At 43.9% G+C, this 15,506-nt stretch overlaps 1 long non-coding RNA gene across 2 annotated transcripts in view; it reads right to left on the reverse strand.

Annotated features, from left to right (window-relative positions):
* LOC148135876 (uncharacterized) overlaps positions 1 to 15,506 on the reverse strand; it is a 52,707-nt gene that overhangs the window by 25,598 nt on the left and 11,603 nt on the right. Inside the window, exons 2-3 of one of the 2 annotated variants that reach the window (XR_015754915.1) lie at positions 9,123 to 9,233; positions 255 to 325 (exon numbers count right to left, since the gene is read on the reverse strand). This is a non-coding gene — a long non-coding RNA (uncharacterized LOC148135876). The remainder of the gene's footprint in view (positions 1 to 254; positions 326 to 9,122; positions 9,234 to 15,506) is intronic. The other variant, XR_015754914.1, reaches the window with a different exon arrangement.

Genomic DNA, 15,506 nt, shown 5'->3' on the forward strand with positions numbered 1-15,506 from the left:
GAGCAACCAGTGAGCAGGCGAAGTGATGGTATTATTGCTAGAGCATGTATTTAAAACCTCAGCTAATGTTCAGGGGAGACATGTTTGAATCCCACCATCAGAAATGGGGGAATTTGAAAACAATACTTTTAAAGATAATAATTAATAATCCATAAATAAATATGAGACAATTGCTGATGTACAAAAAATACAAGCATTTGTCATTTCGAGAAGGACATCTGCCTATCCTCACGTAGTCTGCACAAAATACTCACAGCAAAGTGTTTGTCTCTCAATGACCCTCTGAAATGGCCGAGCAAGTTACTCAGTTCAAGGGAAGCTAGGGCTGGGAAAGAAAGGCAGATCAGACAGAGATACCAATATCCCATGAGTTAATAAAAACAATCCCGTTGCACTGGGTTCCCCTGGAAATGTGCTGGGACCAGTGTCCTGGCCAATCATGTCGGTAGGTTTATAGACAGGACTGTAAACTGACTGAGAGGATGCAGGGACAGGGTTCAGGTGAAAGGAGCTTTCCAAATCCAAATAGAAAAGATGAAGCAATGGTACAGCATGGAGATGTGCCTGAAGACAAGCAGAAAGGAACGGGATGGGAAAAAGTTTAGTTAAAACTGTACATCAGTGAATCGGTTTGTGACAGGAAATTGTGGGGAAGAGAAAGTTATGTTTTATTTGGAATGGACAAAGTCTCTGCAATAGGGTAGAATGGATTTGTGACACAGAGATAAAAGAGATTTAGATAACAGTGAGACATGGTTCCAGGGTGAACAAAAGGTGGAACACAAATATTCAATGGTTCACAACCTTGTGCAAACTCAGGCAAAATGGGTAACGCTAACAATAATGGATAACAAAGGCATTACAGAGAAAGCATTTGGCCGCAGACCATGAAGTACAGTCAGTCTGAATGTAAATTCTGGCTACTACTTGCCAAGAACACAAGCAGCAGGACAGTTTTAGCCACCGAACAGCATTTCATTGCTCATCACTGCAATAAACAGGAATCAATTAGAATTTTTAATAAAAGCATTGTGATAATTTTGGGAAATTTCAATATTCCCAAAATCTGGGACATTCACACTGACAAGAGCAATATTGGAAGAGGAGTTCAGAATTTTTTTTCAGTGTTTCTTTGAATAACACATTGTGCAACTGGCGAGGGACATAACTATCTCAGAGCGACCGTTGTGTGATGAAACTTAGTGAATAAGTAATGTCACCCGGCGAGATCCTCTGGGAAATTATGAGAAAGTGCAGTTTAAAGAAATATATAGCTTTAAAGTGAATCACAGAAAGGACAAGCTACAACTAGAAACAAAAACAGCCAATTACATGGGTTTGAGATGAGAACTGACCAAGGTAAAGAGGCGAAACAGACTGAAATATGTGTCTGTAAATGAACAGTGGAAAACATTTGAAGGAACAGTGTAAAATATTTAACAAAAGAACATTCGATTGAAATAGACAAAACTTCAGCAAGAAATTTCCTCCCATCCCTCATTAAGGACAAAATGGATCATATTAGATTATGAGGCTTAGAAGATCACTACAAAGTACTTAAAATCCTGAAGTGAAAGAGTGTTTTACGAGTATGTTTAAAAGGGATTGCAGCGGGTCTGCTAGCAGGAAGAAGGCGGTGGGAAGGGGAATAATTGTCAGGGCTTAATGACACGATACGAACAGGGAGAGGTGAAGGTGCTGGAGGTGGTGAGAGTGTTACAGAGAGTGTTCAGGGCCTGAACGGTGTTACAAAGCCAGTACGGATTGCTGCAGCTGGAGGGGTTTGCAGAGGTAGGGAGGGACATATAATTTTTTATTTATTCATGCATGGGATGTGGGGGTCACTGATTGGACCAGTATTCTTTGCCCCCACTGCTAATTGCCCAGAGGGCAGATCAGGGTCGGCTATATTGCTGTGGATCTGGATTCACGTGGAGGCCAGACCAGGTTAGAATGTCAGATGTCCTTCAGTAAAGGTGGTAAGTGAATCTAATGAGTTCTTCCTGCTGATCAACAATGGTTTCATGGTGGTCTTGCCAATGCCTTGTACAGATACAAATGACATCCTTCTCCTACTTTCAATGCTCTGACCAATGAAGGTAACCATCCCAAACGCCTGCTTCACCAGCCTGTCTACCTGTGACACCACACTCAAAGAACTGTCTACCTGCATCCCTGGGTCTCTGACTGACATCACTACCCAGGGCCCGAACATTAACTGGACAAGTCCCACCCTGGTTTGTTTCACCAAAATGGAACATTTTACATTTATCTAATTAAACTCCATCTGCTATTCTTCAGCCCACTATCCCAGCAGTACTGTTCATCCTGTTGTATCACAGATAACCTTCTTCACTGTCCACTTTACCAGCAATTTCAGTGCCACACAGAAAACTTACTTACCACAAAACCAATATTCCCATCCAAACCATTTATCCAAATGACAAACAACAGTGGCCCACTACACCGCTGATCACATGCCTCCGGTGAGAAAAACAAAATGTCTCTCATCACCCTCTGTCTCCTACCATCAAGCCCAATTTTGTAACCAGTTCCCACGCTCCTCCTGAATGCCATATCCGTTTACATTGATCTGAGCTTATTACCCAGTTTACCATACAGACACAGAACACAGAACAGTACAGCACAAGACCCTTCGGCCATGATGCCATGCCAACCCTTAATCCGACTGTATGATCAAACTAACCGACGTACCCTTCATTTTATTATCATCCATGTGCCTATCCAGAAGTATATTAAATGTCCCTCATGCATCTAATTTTACTGCCACCACTGGCAATGCATTCCACTCACCCACCACTCATTATGTAACGAACCTACCTCTGAAAACTCCCCTTAATCATCCGAGAATCACCTGAAAATTATACCCCCTTGTAATAGCTGTTTATGTCAGGGTAAAAAATGGCTCTCACTATTCACTCTCTCTTTGCCTCTCATCATCGTGTTCACCTCTACCAAGTCACCCCTCAGCCTTCTTTACTCCAATGAGAAAAGCCTTAGCTCCCTCAACCTTTCTTCATAAGACATGCTCTCCAGTACAGGCAGCATCCTGGTAAATCACCTCTTTACCCTCCCTAAAGCTTCCACATCCATCATGTAATGAGGGGTCCAGAACTGAACACAATATTCCAAGTGGGATCTAACCAGGGCTCTACAGAGTTGCATCATAACTTCATGGCTTAAAAACTCAATCCCCCAGCTAATGAAATCCAGCACAATATATTCCTGCTTAACAAGCCGATCAGCTTGTGTGGCAACTTTCAGGGATCTATGGGCTTGGAACCCAAGATCCCTCAGTTCCTCCACACTGCCAAGGATCCTACCTTTAACCCTGCATTATGCATTCAAATTCAGTCTTCCAAAATGAATGACTTCATATTTTTGCAGATTCAACTCCATCTGCCACTTCGCAGCCCAGCTCTGCATTCTGTCATTGCCCAGCTGCAACCTACAATAGCCCTCCACATTCTCAGCCATTCCACCAACCTTCGTGTCATTGCCAAACTTACTAACCCACTTTTCCACTCACACATCCAAGTCATTTATAAAACCACAAAGAGCAGAGGGTCCTGTAACCTCTCCCTACAGAAAACCACTGGACACTGAGCTGCAGGGTGAGTGCTTTGCATTCATCATCACCCTCGATCTTTTATGAGCCAGGAATTCTGTATCCAGATAGACAGGTTTCCCTGTATCCCATGTCTCTATACTTTCTGAATGAGCCATAAAAGTGATTTGTCACATTGACAAAGGACTCAATAAGATTTGTAAGGCATGACCTGCCCCTTACAAAGCCATGCTGACTACCTCTAATCAAACTATGGTTTTCCAAGGAATTATAAATCCTGTCTCAGAGTCCTCTCCAATAATCTGCACACCACAGACATAAGACTGACAGGTCTGAAATTCCCAGCGTTATCCATATTCCCTTTCCTGAACAAGGGAATAACATTTGCCGCCCTCCAACCATCTGGTACAACTCAGTGGTCAGTGAGGGCACAAAGGTCATTGCCAAGTGCACAGCAATCTCTTCCCTCATTTCGTGTAGTAACTTTGGACACATCCCGTCTGGTCCAATAGACTTATCTATCCTTATGTTTTACACAATACTCAGCACATCCTCATTCTTAACATCAACCTGTTCACATATATCAGCCTGTTTCACGCTGTCCTCACAAATAACAAAGGTCCCTCTCAGGAGTGAATACTGAAGCACAGTATGCATTAAGGAAATCCCCTACCTCCTCCGACTTCAGGTACAAGTTCCCTCCACTATCCTGATCGGCACTACCCCCACTCTGGCCATACTCTTGTTCCTCACATAAGTGGAGAATGCCTTACGGTTTTCCTTAATCCTTCCCAATAATGCTTTTTCATGCCCCCTTATAGCTGTCCTAAGTCCATTAATCAGTTCCTTCCTGGTACCTTCAGAGAGTCCCTACATTGTGGAAACAGGCCATTTGGCCCAATGCCTCCATATCAACCCTCCAAACTGTACACCAACCAGAACCATTCTCCCAACCTAATTCTCTCCATTTGTCCTGGCTAATTCGCCAAACCTACACATCCGTGAACACTATGGGTAATTTAGCTTGGCTGAGTCACCTGACATGCACATCCTTGGGCTGTGGGCAAAACTGGAATACCTAGGGGAACCACACGCAGACACAGGGAGAATGGGCAAACTCCACACAGACAGTCGCCTGAGGCTGGAACCGAAATGGAGTCCGTGGTGCTATGGGGTAGCAGTGCTAACCACTGTGCCGTCGTGCTGCTCCATGTTACCCTCTCGGAACCTGTCTGACCCTTGCTTCCTCAACCTTAAATAAGCTTCCTTCTTCCTCTTGACTAGATGTTCTACATCCCTTCTAACCCAGTTAAATGCTTTGCTGAAGTCCATGTGGCCAACGTTGACTTTCCATCTCTTGGCCACCTCCTCAAAGAGTCAATCCAGTGTGTAAAACACAGTTTCCCACTCACAAAGCCATGCTGACTATCTCTAATCAGCCCTTGTCTTTCCAAATATACGTAGCTCCTTTCTCTCAGAATCTCCTCCAACAACTTCCCCATCACTGGGCTCACTGGGCTGTAGTTTCCTGGCTTTTCACTGCAGCCCTTAAGTGACGGACCAGCATTATCCTCCCTCCAGTCTTCCGACACCTCACTGTGTCTGTTGATAATATAAATATCTCTGTTCGGGACACTGCAATCTCTTCCCTAGCTTCCCACAATGTTCCAGCATAGACCTAATGAGCTTCTGAGGATTGATCTACTTTATTTGTTTTAAGATTCCAGCACTTTCTCTTCTCTGTTGAGGATTCTTTCCAAGACATCTCTATGTTTATCCCTAAGTTCCTGAGCTTCCATATTTTTCTCCACAGTAAATACTGACAAGATTGTTTTGTCCAATATGTCACCCTTCTCCTCAGGTTCCGCACATAGGTGACCTTATCGATATTTAAGAGGCCCTATTCTCTACCAAGTTACTCATTAGCCCTTATTGAAACTTGCGTAAAGGCTTTTGAAAAATCAAATACACCATATCCCCCATACCACTACATCCCTCCTACATACTTACAATGCTGCCATTTATACTCACACCAACAAATTAAATCCAACAGGCTCAAAACACATTCTCCTTTATAAAATGTGTTTCTAAGGGTTCAGTTATTTTTTTATTGACATTCCTTTCTCACTCATTTCAGCACGCTCTTGACTTACAGTCAGGCTAACACTGTTGGGTTTCAGACTGGAAGCAGGTTGTGGGAGTTCTTGTTTATCAATCTAAAAAAGGTAGCTTACAGGGTCAGCAGGCAATAGAGAAGGCAAATCAAATGCTGCCTTTTATTACAGAGGGAATGGAGTTAAAAACTTGGGAGATTTTGCTAAAATGACGCAAGGTACCAGTCAGACCACACTACAATATTATGAACAGTGTGAGTGCCCGAAGGAAAGATATTGTCGCATTGGAGGCAGTCCAGAGAAGGGTCATTCGGCTGATCCCGGGAATGGAGGGATTTTCTAATGAGAAGAGGTGGAGTAGGTTGAGGTTGAACCCATTGACGTTTAGATAAAGAGAAAGAAATGGAATGAAACATCCAAGATTCTGAGGGGCTCTGATCGGGCAGATGCTGGGAAGTTAGAAAATAGAACAGTAGAGCACAGCAACAGGCCCTTCGGCCCACCATGTCTGTGCTGTCCGTGATGCGATTCTAAATTATCCCATCTGCACATGGTCCGTATCCCCCTATTCTCTGCCTGTTCATGTTTCTGTCGAAATGCCACTTCAAAACTTCACTCACATTTTTGCTTCCACAAACACCCTCGATAACTTCCACTCTCTATGTAAAAAATAAACTTGCCTCACACATCGCGTTTAAACTTTCTCTTTCTCACCTTAAACCTATGCGCTCTAGTATTCAAAACTGACACATTGGAAAAGAGATTCTGACCATCCATATTATCTGTTCCTCTCCCAATGTTTGTTCCTGTACCTGGTCGCCTGTCACCCTCTGATAATCTCGCAAAACAAATCAACTTTGTTTAAATTTCCTCTTACACCAAACAACACTTAAAAAACCTAACGCAGGCAACATGCTGATAAACCCCTTTTGCACCCTCTCCAAAGTCTCCACATCCTTCCTCTTGTGTGGAAATGAGAACTGCACACAGTACTCCCAATGTGGGCAAACAAATGTCAGATGCAAACCGCTGTACCCAATACTGTGACCGATGCAGACCAGTGTTCCATTTGCTTTCCTTCCCATCTGAAACACTTCTGTTGCCATTTTCAGGGAGTTACTGACTTGCACCAAGATCCTTCTGTTCATCAATGTCCCTATGTATCTTAACTTTCTTCTTGACTTTGACATGACCTCACATTTGTCCAGATTAAACTCATTTTGCCATATCTCTCCATATCTTTCCAACTGATCAGTAACCTCCTGCAACCTTGGATCTCCTTGCTCATTCACCCCAACTCCACCAATTTTCATGTCACCTGCAATAATCATATTTGTCACTTCCTTGCATTTCAGTTGTGTGAGAATCTGTAACCAGAGGGCATAATACCCCAGCAAAGGCTCACCCATTAAAGATGGAGAGGAGGAGGATTGTCTTCATTCAGAGGGTACTGACTCTGTGGGAATTCCTGACTGCGGGGGCTGCTGAGGCTGGGTCATTAAGAATAGTTACAGCAGAGATGGTGAGGTTTTAATGAATCAGGGAAACAAGAGTTTTGTGAAGAAGGGAGGAAAGTAGAGTTAAAGATCATCAGGTCAGCCATGATCTGATTGAAGAGCAAGAGTATCCTCAATGGGCCAAATGGCCTAATTCCGCTCTTGCATCTCATGGTCCGAACTCAAACTCAATATGTCCAGCATAACATTATGGGTCTCTGCTCACAAAGCTCCTTTATAATGGGATTTTTAGATACTTATTGTTACACAGCATTTGAGCTACAGTAGACAATTTTGTTGATGGCTCCTTGATGTGATGTTACAGCAAACCATCTCGTATCCAATCCAGGATTCCATCCATTCCAGCCCTGATACTCAATAATAATCCAGTCGGCATGGAGACCACTGTCACACACAATTACTGTATTGCCCTTGCTACAAGTACATTCAATGTAGTTATATCTGACTGTAACTATATTGACATTACCATCATTGACTGGTGCCTCTCAAGGAATTCCTGCTTCTGGTTGCTGCCCCTTGTTTATTCTCAGCTCCATCCAAATAGAATACATATTTTGATCTTCAGTTCCATGTGGCTATCTCATTTATGCATTAACCTCGTCCTTTCTTCGCAACTTGTTGAGTTCTTTTGCCTAGTTTGTCTCTTGGGACTAGATTGGGTTGGGATATCTGGTCGGCATGGATGGGTTGGACTGAAGGATGTGTTTCCATGTTGTACATCTCATTGGCTCTATGACTATATCCCAACAACCTTCAATATTCCCTTCCCAGCGATGGTCATTCTGCAGCAACATCTCCGGAATGACAGTTCCATCATATCTGTTTACTGTTATTCCATCTGCCTTATGGCAAATGCAGGGAGTCAATCCTCCGTAGTGGGGAGTTGAACGGACGGGTAGAGGTTACAGAGATAGGGTGGCTTACAGAGGCTCGAGGATGTTTGAGTTAAACAGATTTACATCTGGTCAAAAATGTCAGTGGATCAAAGGGGATTGAGGATAAGAGGAATTTACAGAGATAGAGGGAGCTGGATTAGACTCTGGAAATAGGGATAGGGATGGATGTAGGGAGAGGGGCAGACTGAGCGGCACAGACAGGAGTGTGTTTCAGTAGGATAGTATTGTATATACTAACAGAGATATGGAAGGTTGTAGTGACAGAAGACGTTTACAGATATAAGGCGTTTTCTACTTTCTGGAGACTTCATAGATCGGAGGGAAATGGAGAATGCCAGGCTACTGGGTTGGAGACAGTTACACAGATGGGGAGGGTTGCACAAACTGAAATAGGTTCCTATGGTCCAGATGGGTGTGGGGTCGGGAACGAGGGTGAAATTCAAAACAATTCAGATCGAAGAATTGGAGAAAGATAAGGAGATTACAAATCTTTCACAGCTAAGGAAGGGTTGTAGGAGCTGGAGAAGATTACTTAGGTACGGACCGATGGAGAGGTAAAAGACAAATACATTGATATGGAGGGTGGTATTGGTAGGAGGAGCTTACAGTGATAGACAGGACTGTCGGGGTTTGCAGGGATGAAGGAAATTAGCATCTACTGGAGAAGGTTAGGGATTAGGGCGTTAGGGGTTAGACAACCTGACAGTGACAGAGAGAATGGTGTGGACTAGAGGAGATTCCAAACAGAGGAAGGATTATCGTGTTTGAAGGATATTACAGAGATAACTAATACAGCATGGGCCAGGATTGATGCCTGCGATCCCCTGTGCTGTCTCAAGGACGACTAATACAGCAGGGGTGAGAGCAGGACCCTCACAAGATGGTGGGAATGAAGCCTAGAATGTCGCTGTTCCTTGTCCAGCTCTGTATCTATGCCCTGTCTTCCGAGTCTGAATATAGAAGGCCACTAACTCCTCCCTGTGCTGTTTACTGTGAGTAATCTTACCGGCTGCAGGATTTACTTAAGGCTCCAGACCTCCCTCACCATTTCTCTCTGGCTGACCAAGCGTCTTCAATGAGGTGATGAATTCGGAATATCCTGATTACCTGCATGAGGCTGAGAAATAGACAGAATGGGAAATTAGACTGATGCAGTGAGGATAAATTGTGCAGAGTGGCACAGAGTCCACCAGAGATCACAAAACTCCCAGTCTCCGTTCCTGGCCTGCGCTGCTGCGTCTCTCTGAAGTGGACAATTCTGTTGACTCAGGATATCAGACAAGCTGTAAGAGGGAGAAACACTGACAGAGGCAGCAAATAGACCCACACAGCGAGGGATACCACATGGAGAGAGACTGAGTAATATCACCAGAGTACAGGAAGTTGTCAGGATTATATAATGCTGTCAGAAGACGTGGTTCTGTTGCGGTGGGAACAGCTACCAGTACTCAAGGAGGAGTTAGCCATTATATTGGAATGGGTGGTACGGTGCTAGGGCCAATGTCCTTGTCAATCATATGACCAGGATTATGCAGATTGCTTTAAACTGACAAAGATGAGGAGGGACACGGTATAGGTAAAAGGAAATTCCCAAGTCCAAAGAGAAAGGTTGAAATACTGGAACACCATGGGATGTGGTTAAAGACAAACAGAAAGAAACAGGAAGGGACTGCATTTAACTGAAATTGTACATCAGCAAATAGGTTTGTGACGGAAATTGTGATTAAAAAAAGTAAATTGCTGTTTCTTAATTTGAATGCATGAAGTATTTGCAATAAGTTACATGGACGTGTGACTGTGATTTCTGTCTAATCACAATCGGTGACATTTTCACAGAGTGAACAAAAAAGGTGAGTCATTGATATTCGAGGTCAGACAACATTGTGGAAAGACAGACAGAATGGGAAGCAGAATGGGGAACTCCCACAGTTCGAGATTACAATGGGATTACCAGCAAAATATGTGTCCTCAGATTATCATGCAATAGGAAACCAAATTCTGGGTAATAACAGTCAGAACACAAAAGTGGAAGGACAGTGTTAAAGCCCTTTTATAGCATTACATTATTAGACACTGCATTAACGGGGAGTTATTGGAATTTGTAACAAAGGCGCTGGGATAATTGAGAGGGAATTCAGCCTTCCTATCTCATCATCTCATTGGTGATGGGTCACAGACGAGGCTGACTCTCATTCACTCTCAGTGGAACCTGTAGGTGGCTGTACAGACCGATGTGGCCTTCCATATGTTCTCTTACACTAGGGCTAACAGGTTGCCGTGGGAAGGGGGTGGGTGGGGCGTTGGTGTGGCAGCACGCTCGTTGTGCTGTTTTCTCCTGGACTCCCCTTTTTCCCCACAGCAAGTCTCGAGGTGCCCGACACCGTCCCAATGCTCCTTCCCCACTTCGGACGGCCTTGACCTAGTATTTCCCAGGAGTTACCAGATTTGATTAAGAGATGAAAAAAACCTATCAATTCTGAAGGAGCCAAAGTTTAGAAATGTGGACGCATTTGTTAAAGAGATCACTAGGGAGTCTCCGAGCAGGAGTGCAGTAGGAAGAGGAAACGTTGCCAGTGTTTAATCAGAAGATAGGAACAGGGAGAGGTGAAGGTGCTGGAAGTGGTGAGAGTGTTACAGAAGGGGCAAAGGCCTAAACAATGTTACAAAGCCAGTACGAATTGCTGCAGCTAGAGCTGTTTGCAGAGGTAGGGATGGACATATGTATTTTTCATTGATTCATTCACGGCCTGAGGATGTCATCGGTTGGACCAGCACACATTGCCCTCCTGCTAATTGCCCAGAGACAGCCATATTGATGTGGGTCTGGAGTCACATGTAGGCCAGGCCAGGTAAGAATTTCAGATGTCCTTAACTAAAGGACATATGTGAACAAGATGAGTTTTTCCAGATAATCAACAATGTTTATATGGTGACCTCATGAATGTCCGGTACAGATACAACCTGACATCCCAACTCCTAGTCTCAATACTCTGACCAATGAAGCTAACTATCCCAAATTCCGGCTTCATCAGCCTGTCTACCTGTGACGCTACTTTAAAAGAACTGTGTATCTGTATCCCTGGGTCACTGATTGACAACACTACCCAGGGTCCGAACATTAACTGTACAAGTCCAGCCCTGGTCTGCTTTAACAGAATACAACACTGTGCATTTCTCCACCTGTTATTCCTAACCTCTCTGACCCAGCAGTACTGTTGATCCCATTGTAGTCTTCGATAACCCTCTTCACTGTCCACTTTACCACTAATTTCAGTGTCACTCACACACTTACTAACCATGACTCCTGTCTTCTCATCCAAATTGTTTATATAAATGATGCACAACAGTGACCCAGCACACCGCTGGTCACAGGCCTGCAGTTTGAACAGCAACCCTCTATGAATACGTTCTGTCTCCTACCGTCAATCCAATTTTGTATCCAGTTGGTGAGTGCTCCCTGGTTATGTATGATCTAAACTTATTAACCAGTCTGCCATGCAGACCATTGTCAAAGGCCTTGCTAAAGTTAATGTGGACATCATGTACTGCTCTGCTTTGATCTGTCACTTATCCACCTCTACACACAGGTTTGAGGCATGATTTCCCAAACACAAAGCCATGCTGACTATCGTTAGTCTGTCCTTGCCTTTCCAAATGCATGATGATCCTTTCTCTCAGAATCACCTCCAACAACTTACCCACCTCTACCATCAGTCTCACTGGTCTGTAGTGGCTGTCGATGACACAAACATCTCTGCGAGGGACCTGGTAGCTTCTCACAAGGCGCTGGGATACAGCTGATCATGTCCCAAGGTTTTATCTAACGGTTTGCATTTTTAGACATCCAGCACCTCCTGTTCTCCAATGTGAACTCTGTTCAAGACATCACTATGTATTTTCCCAAGGTCCTGAGCTTCCATCTCTTTCTCCAAAGTAAATCCTAATGCAAAACACTTGTTCAGTATCTCACCCATCAGCAGTGATTCCATATAGACAGCCTCATTGACATTTCAGGGGCCCTATTATCTCCCGAGCTATTTTTTAGCCCTTGTTGAAACTTGTCAAAATGCTTCTGAAATTTAACATATCCCCCGAGCGCTACTAGCCTCCCCCAGATTTAACTATTCTGCCATTTATAGTCACACTAAAATATAGAATGCAACAAATTTAAAAAAATATTCCCCTTTTATAAAATCATGCGTCTCCCGTTGTTTCTAAGCGTCCAGTTATCATTTATTGTCATATCCTTTATAACACATTCCAGCACGTTCCCGACTTACTGTCAGGCTAACACCGTTTGGTTTCAGACTGACTGCACAAAGGATTTTGGGAATCTTTGTGGATCATTCTGTAAAAGGTAGTTTACAGTGTTAGCAGGTAGTAGAGAAGGCAAATCAAATGTTGGCATTTCTTACAGGGGAATGCAGTCTAAAATTAGGGAAGTCTTGCGAAGACGATGCAAGGTGCAAGTCAGACCACACCTAGATTATAATGAACAGTATGCATGCCCTAAGTAAAGATATTCCTGTATCAGAGGCAGGCCAGAGAAGGTTCACTTGGCTGACCTGGAGATGGCGAGATTTTCCAATGAGAAGAGGTGGAGTAGATTGACTTTAAACCATTGGGGTTTTGAAGAATGGGAGAGAAATTGAATGAAACATCCAGGATTCGGAGGGGCTTTGACAGGGTAGATGCCGTTAAGTTAGAAAATCGAACAGTACAGCAGAGTAATAGGCCCTTCGGCCCACCATGGCTGTGCTGACCATGATGCTAATCTAAACTAATCATATCTGCCTGCACATGGGCGATATCCCTCTATTCTCTGCCTGTTCATGTGACTATCGAAATGCCACTTCAAAACTTCGCACTCGTTGCCACTTCTCTCACCTCCTGAGCAGCTTCCACTCTCTCTGGCAAGAAAACTGGCCTCCTTCATCTCACATAAAACTTCTCACACTCACCTTAAACCAACGCACCCTAGTATTTGAGATTTCAACATTGGAAGAAGGATTCCAACTATCCACACGATCCATGCCTCTCCTAATGCTACATATCTGTATCAGATCACCCCTCAGCCGCCGATACCCGCGCAAAACAATCCAACTGTGTCTATACTCCTTACAGTAAACACATTCTCATCCAGACAACATTCTGGTAACCCTCTATTGCACGGTCCCCAAAGCATCCACATCATTCCTGTAGTGTGTCGATGAGACCAACACACAACATACCAAACATGGCCGAATGAAGTTTTATTCAGTCACAACATGACATGCAAACGTCTGTACTCAGTACTGTGACCAATGAAAGGAAGCATGCCATATTCCTCCTTTACCACCACATCCTGCTGTGTTGTTATTTTCAGGAAGCTACGGATTTGCATCCAATGTCGCCTGTTTTATCAATGTTTCCAATTAGTCAATTGGTGTAATTCTCTCTTCCATTTGACTTCATAAGTGCATCACCTCACACTTGTCCCGATGAAATTCGATTTGCCCTTTCTCTGCCCAGCGTTCCAGCTGATCGACACACTGCTGCGACCTTTAACACTCTTCCTCACTATCCACAACTATCCCTAATCATTACATGCCTTTCCAAATGTCGTCTGCAAAATTACCACTCCAACTGCTGACCTTTTCATCTGAATCACAGATATAAATTACAAACAGATATCGCAGCACTGATCCTTGTGAAACATCATTGGCCACAGACGTCCAATCAGAAACTCACCACTGCACATGCCTCTTCCTACTATCACCAAGAAAATATTGTATCCAACTTACCAACGACCATGGATTCCATGGATTGTGATTTGATCTTCCAGATTTCCCTTGCTATTTGAAAGTTGTCCATTCAACATTACTCTAAATTTTGATTCCCAGATTAAATTGGCTGTCTCACTAATGCACTGGCTGCATCCTTTCTTCACAACAAAACGGGACCTTGTTTGTTTTTTTTACTTATCCTGCCTAACTCCCTACAACCCCTCAATAATCAGATCCCAGCCATGGTCATTCTGCAGCCACATCTCCATAACAACATGTCGATCACATCTGTTCTCTTCAGTTAATGCTGTCATTCCATCTGCCTTGTTGCAAATGCATGGCGCGTATCACCGAGAGAGGGCCTTTGAGGGATGGATAGAGGTCACAGAGTTGGAGAGATGTTTGGGAGTGCGACGATGTTGCAGGCACTTGGTATGCATTCCTTTATTGGTCAGTATATTGAGAACAGGAGTTGGGAGGTCATGTTGCGGCTGGACAGGACATGGTTAAGCCACTTTTGGAATACCGTGTGAATTCCGGTCTCTTTCCTATCAGAAGGATGTTATGAAACTTGAAAGGGTTCCAAAATGATTTACAAGGATTTTGCCAGGGTTGGAAGATTTGAGCTATAAGGAGAGGCTGAACGGGCTGGGGCTGTTTTCCCTGGAGCGTCAGATGTTGATGGGTGACCTTCTCGAGGCTTATAAAATTATGAGGGGCGACCTTAGAGAGGTTTATAAAATCATGAGGGGCATGGATAGGATAAATAGGCAAAGTACTTTCCCTGGAGTCGGGTGTCCAGAACTAGAAGGCATAGGTTTAGGTTGAGAGGGGAAAGATATTAAAGAGACCTAAGGGGCAACGTTTTCACACAGGATGGTACGTGTTTGGAATGAGCTGCCAGAGAAAGTGGTGGAGGCTAGTACAACTGCAACACTTAAAAGGCATATGGATGGGTACATGAATAGGAAGGGTTTACAGGGAAATGGACTGGGTGCTGTTTGGTGCGACTGGATTGTCATGGACAAGTTGGACCAAAGGGTTTGTTTCCATGCTGTACCATCTCTATGATTCTCTGACCTTAATTGCCGAAGTTTCAAATCACTGCAGGCAGTTAGAGATCGAGATGGAATTGTAAGGTCTTTTGGAGGTTCCACAGTTCGGGAGGATTGCAGGGACTTGATGATGTTGCACATGGAAGTAGAGTTATAGGGACCGAAGCTGGGAACAGAGAAAGAGAGACGCACAGGGGATTACAGAGATATGGTGGCCAGTTGCCTCTGGTGGAAGTTCCATGGAGAGGGATGGTTTTTGGAATTGTTGGACTTTGGAAAGATAGGTAGATTTGGAAGGACTGGAGGGGTTTACAGATGCATGCAGAAATGTAGTGACTGGAGCATACGGAGATGGTGAGGGCTGTAGGAGATGCAATAATTTAGAAGGACTGTAGAAGCTGGAGGGGTTCTCACAGACAAGGAGGATTGTAGGAATGTGGGAAGTTTCCAGAGATCGGGGGTTGGAGCATTCTCAGTAATTAGTGGTTTGGAGCACTGTCCAGACTGGGAGAGGCTTCAGAATGATGGAGGGGTCGAGCAAAATGAAGTGGTTGCAAAAATTATAGAACA

The sequence above is a fragment of the Chiloscyllium plagiosum genome, unplaced genomic scaffold (assembly GCF_037043375.1).
Source record: "Chiloscyllium plagiosum isolate Xiang-an unplaced genomic scaffold, Cpla_swu_hap1 HiC_scaffold_48, whole genome shotgun sequence".
NCBI lineage: Eukaryota > Metazoa > Chordata > Chondrichthyes > Orectolobiformes > Hemiscylliidae > Chiloscyllium > Chiloscyllium plagiosum.